The sequence below is a fragment of the Cimex lectularius genome, unplaced genomic scaffold (genome assembly GCF_000648675.2).
Source record: "Cimex lectularius strain Harlan isolate CLEC.00 unplaced genomic scaffold, Clec_2.1 scaffold3, whole genome shotgun sequence".
In the NCBI taxonomy this organism is placed as follows: Eukaryota; Metazoa; Arthropoda; class Insecta; order Hemiptera; family Cimicidae; genus Cimex; species Cimex lectularius.
Window position 1 is genome coordinate 2,709,395 of NW_019392688.1, and position 5,891 is coordinate 2,715,285.

Sequence of the window (5,891 nt, forward strand, 5' to 3'; positions counted from 1 at the left end):
GTTTTTCGTCCATAAATCAAAGGCCTTGAAATAGTTTCTCATTTGTGAAACTAAAAAAGTCCTAGTAAATTAGTTTTTCGTCCATAAAACCAAGATTTGGACGTAGTTCTCATCTATAAAACTAAGTTCTTTTAATAGTTCTCGCCTGTAAAACTTCGGAAGCTCTTCTAACCTAGGTTCTCATTCATAAAAATAAGGCCTTGCTACTTAAGTTTTCGTCCATAAAACTTTGGAAGCCCATGTTTTCATTGATTACGTCCATAAGGCTAAGGTCTTGGCAATGGTTTTCGTCAAAAGTAAGGTCTTGACATAGGTTCTCGTCCGTAAACTTTAGATACCCATGTTTTCGTTCCATATAACTAAGGTCTTGTAATCTAGGGTTTCGTCTTTAAATTTTAAAGTTTTTGTAAGGCTCTTGTCGAGCACATTAACAACCACTAAAATAATCCAAAACTTGTAATGCATCACATTTCTTACACATCTGACGCAATGCGATAGTCTTGTTACCTACCTCAACCAAGGTTGGTTTTTGTCCGTAAAACTTTAAAGGTCTTGTCATCTGAACACTCGTTCATTAAACTCTGGCTGGTCTTCTAACCTAGGTTTTTTGAAGGAATTAAATATTTTGTTATTATTTATAAAATAATGTGTTTGTTTGTTAGGTTTAGCGATTTTGCAAAATCGGTTGTTTAATTGAGATGATCAAAAATTTGTAATGCATCACATTTCTTACACAATATGAACTGGGTTCAAAGAAAACGGTTCCCCTTAAATAAATACGAGTGGCAACACTTTAATAGCTGTAGAAACTTGTTAGAGAACGATCAGCAAATCAGTTTGGAGGGCATGAATGTTCTCAATAATTATCAAATTGTGTTTCCCTGCCCCGCGGGACCTTAAGCAAGATCATTCTGGCCATCTTGTTCGCCTGTCTGAATATGAATTACCACCTGGAGATTTCAATTCATAGATTAAGGTGAACCAATTCCTTGGTTATGCGTACTAACCAAATCTGTGTCAAGTTGTACATGAAAGTATGCTGGAATGTTAACTTCCTCATAGCCGAAGTAAACGAAGGTAGAAATGACCTTAACGTTAAAGCGACCTGAAAATATCGTTAAATAATCAATTTATATTATGAAATGATAAGGAGTGATTAAATCTCACCACTGGGTGTAGAGCGAGTTCTCGGTCGTCGTACTTCCTCAAAATGGTAAATAGACCCTTCCGTCGACGTTTCCCAACACTGTGTCGAAACAGTTTTGATGATTATTACTTTTTCACTTTTCCAGGTCGCGCCGATTCTGATTGATGACGTCCTGTATTGCGGGCGCTGTTTTCTTTCGCAAAGCTTTGTTTGCCTACATAGCAGCGAGTTCCGGATTGCGCGATTTTTGGTTATACAACGGATAAATATTATTATTAAAAAAAAGAAAGAAACAGAAGCTGTGTAACATGACATTTTGGGGTGGAATTGGGTTCATTGTTTGTTCAGTGAAAAAAATTTCCTATTAGCCTTGGAATTGGCGGAATATCATGAGAGAAATGAATTTATGGGAAACTTTTAGCATTAATTTGATCAAGACTGTACTACTCACAATACTGAGGAAGTTTATTTCCCATAAAATAAAAGGTCGATGAAATGTAGATTTTTGTACTAGGCTTACCTCTTGATTCTAAACTAATTTTCAATGATTGATTGATACTGTTGACTGCACCCTTTTCTTCAGTGTTACATGCAATACCAAATAAACAGTTTTTTTGGGAAAAACGTTTTGGACTTCTGATAATTACCAAAGATAAGCCATATATATTTACTTTCTTACGACGAACACATAATAGATAAGAGAACGAATACAAGGATTGCCCAAACGAACACCAAACTTCTAATAGTTCAACATACCATATCACTTTACATAGAAATCACTTTACAGAAACCTACAGATTCTCCATTAAACAGATGTTATAAAAGGATTGTTTAGTCAAGTTGTCCAGTGATGAAGCTATATTATCGTTATAATCAGTAGCTTCCAAGAAATTCTTCATAATGCCAATACTATTACAGGATTACAGATTTGTCTAGTCAAGATGTCCAGTCACACAGCGTACTTTATCATTAGTAGCTACCAAGAAATTCTTCATAATCCCATACTATTACAGAATTATAGATTTGTCTAGTTAACATGTCCAGTCACGCAGCGTACGTTATCATTATCATTAGTAGCTACCAAGAAATTCTTCATTAAGCACATACTATTGCAGGATTATAGATTTGTCTAGTGAAGATGATGATTTTTATTTATTGTTTAATATATTATATATACAAAACGAAGCAAGTCCTCGCCACCCGCCATTTTCTCTGTGAGTTATATTTTGTATATGCAACAATTCGTCGATAAAATTGTTTATCTATCTTTCAAATTAAGATGGCGATATTATCCTTGTGTTTTTGAATATTCTTTGTTTTTAAAAGGAAATCGATATATGATGTATAGTCTTTATATTATTTAATTGAAGAACCCTTTTTGTCGATTTCCCTTCGGTCGATTGCAGGTGTACGCTTGTAAGCGAGTAGGTAAATGAGATAACAGGCTGAAAGTTCAACCAAATTGACTGATGGCTTGAGCGCACTGCGAAATCAGCCCTGTCGCAACCTTTTCATCGGCAAATTAGGAAATAATTATTAAACGATTGGATTAGGTTAATGAGCACGAGAAATGAACAGGAGAGAGAGACCGTTACGTAAAATAATGGAAAAGGAGTAGGGGGCAAAGTAAGGATTTTTACGGCATGGAAGTCGTTGGTCAACAGCGAGATTTTTGCGGAGGGGGCCAATTTGACCCTGACCCCCTTCGGTTTCCACTCTGGGAACTCAGAAATCACGGTTTTTGCCACGTTTTGTCCTTTGATTTCAAACGGTCGTGTGGCATTTCGGCAGGACTGCTTGGCCAGAAACGCTCGAAAGAAGACCCGACGTTAAAGTTCATGAGCCACTCCCAATAAAGCGAAATAGGTTAATTAATGAGGTGATCTTTTACGATCGAAATCTCTTATATTAGTCAAATGTTGCATTTGGCTATTTATAGGATCTTTCCTTTCCAATGGATTAATGCATACATTAGTTTATGTAACAGCCGTGTAGGCATTCCTCAAAAGTAACAGTCGATTTCGTAAAATCTTTGTAACTGTTTTGAATGCAAATACATTGTTATTTATCAGGCGATATACAAGGAATTACAATAAGCGTATGGACAAGAAGAATGTTTTTTTTGAGTAATTTCTGCGTGAAGAAAGTACTGGAAGATATACAACATAATATTCTCTTGGCAAGGAATTAAAGAATGCCTGACAGAAGATTGTATGACAAATTTGGTAAACGCATTTTAAAATTTTCCCCCTTCCTGATCGTTAATACCTAATATAATCCATTTTAGAGAGGTCACATTTAAGCGAGATGTAATCCTGAGTGCATTAAGAACGTATACATAATACATTTGTCATCGCGGGGTCGTTGGGTGCCGGAACATGTTTTGACCCGGTTTTGACCCTCTACTTGTGGATCAATGCCAAAAAATCACGTAGATTCCGTGTCAAGGAGAGGCATAGGAAATTGAAGGGCGAAAGGTCAGGGTACAGGGTACACAGAGACGGCCGCAACCCTAAAGTTTAACCGAAAGGGTTCTTTGCGGTATAAACCCGCCCATGAAACCCGTAACCGATTCGTTTATAATTTCCTCGACAGTTTGAAAACATTAAATGCCCATTTTTTCATGTGCGTTCCTGATAAATTGGCTAAAAGTTGGACACCATTTGGTAAAAATTTAAATAACTCCTATGGATGTTTATCTGTTGCTCTTTGATTTGTTCAGTTAAATCAGTCTTAAATTTGTTTGTTCAGTTTGTTATTAATTGCAAAATAAATCGCAGATCAATCACTAAACAAGTTGCATTGCTGAGACGCGTCTGACGGGCAAAACCAGTGAGACCAGGAGCAAACCGCAAATAGGATCGCTGCATGCTTTCTTCCAAATCTCGTACGTGTGCACTTCCAAACGCATAAAAAGGACACGACTGACAAAACAACAAACAGACCGAAGGCATCTTACTGGAAAAACCAGAGAGATAGGCAGACCGGAATAATCGAAACACCCAAACCCCAACTAATCTGCTTATCTATTAACACTTACGTATATTCTTTCCAAACCAATAAAAGGACACGACCGAGAAAACAACACACAGACGAACCATTCAACGCGCCTTACTTGGCAAAAACCAGAGAGACTAGACAGACCAGGATGTTCCGAAACAACCATTCCTAAAAAATATTGCTGAGTTGTTTTTTTTCTAAAATAACTGTCTCTTTTTCCAAAACGCATAAAAAGGCCTCAACTGATTAAATAACACACGTATTGAACTGATTTTGGTTGTGATAAGAATTTTTTCTTTGTCCGTTTATTCTCGCTGGTACTGAATTAGTTTTTTTAGTGTGTTGCCTAGGTGGTTTTATTGAAGCCAGTGGTTATTTCTGAGGCTGTAGAGTGTTGATGTCCTTCTGTGAGTTCTTTGTCGACTTTGCTTTTTGTAAGCTCAGCGAATAGATTTATTCAACCATATTTTATTTTTGAACTTGTTGAAGGTTTTTACTTCGGAAGATTTTACTCTGATTTTTTTTAACCGAATGTTAACAGGGAAAATAGACGTATCCAACAAACCGCCAAGTAACTTTCAGTTTAACACGAGTTCATACAATCGGAGGCAAACCAACTTTAAATAACACACAGACCCAGGATTATTTAATTTGGGACATTCAATTAATCAAGCTAAAAGCATTGGACATTTTGTTTTACTTCAAGCATATTTTTTAATATGTAAACATTATATATTTCTACCAATTTGTTGTCGTAAATCGGGTCATATAATGTCTGTATGTAGTTAAGATACCTGAATTATTCGTCAAGTTTAGTTGGTTGGTAAAAGACACGTCTGGTATATTAACAATTTAATTTTTATTATACCTTTTTATCATTTTGCAATATTTGCAACTGGTCATGAATATAGTGGATAGGAGGTGCTGTCCTTGTAGTATAACATCGCAGTTGAAGTTCTTGGTTAATTCAGTAGCTTCCAGAAATTCAGGATCTTGAGATATCCCGGCTTCTTCGGGGGATGTTACATTTCCATTTGTAATCCTCAAATCCTTGCTGGATGTGCGATATCGTCACAATCTCCATTACCTAAGAGCGAATATGAATATTAAACGCTTGTAATAATAACGAATGTATGAATAACAATTCCGTATGTATTAGGGGCAGAGTTGGAGACCGATAAGAGTTGAAAGAATGCAAACAGAAACGGGTCAGAAGGATTTTAAAAGATTCATGTTCCGCCTGGCCTGTCCTCCTTCCTTCGTAACAGGACGAAATCCGTCCCTGAGAGAGGGAGCGATGCCGGTTGCTCAAAGGTGCGAGGGAGAGAAAAGCACTCGGTTCACTTCGTTCATCGCTCTGTCGCCTTCATACACCGCCGGATGGTTAATTTTTTTACGCAACTTTGCCCTTCTTTTGCCTTTTTTTTGCCTTTAAAGAATATCGAAAATCATGGCATAGAATCATTTTGAAAAGAGGGCGGTTTCGTAACATCGAGGGCGGCACCCTTGTGGAACTCGTTGTTTGTAATTAATAATGACGAATCATTTGTTATCTAATTTATAAAAAGAGGTTTTTACTCTGTTTGACTACGTTTCAATCTGAACGTCTGACTCAGTTTAACTACAAGACAAAGCGAGAACAGGCGGACCGTCAAGTTTTAAACCATCGTTAAAATCATTTACATTACATCGAGAATAACACCCAAAAAAACGCATTATTTTGTAAAATACAAGGTATATTTTT

General features: G+C 36.6%; 1 long non-coding RNA gene across 1 annotated transcript; it reads right to left on the reverse strand.

Annotated features, from left to right (window-relative positions):
- Nucleotides 1–768: 768 nt before the first annotated feature.
- Nucleotides 769–2,259, reverse strand: LOC106662092. Its single transcript, XR_001339827.2, has 3 exons — nt 1,168–2,259; nt 1,008–1,105; nt 769–950 (listed from the first exon to the last, which is right to left on the reverse strand). It is a non-coding gene; the product is annotated as an uncharacterized LOC106662092 (long non-coding RNA).
- Between the last annotated feature and the right edge of the window lie 3,632 nt (nt 2,260–5,891).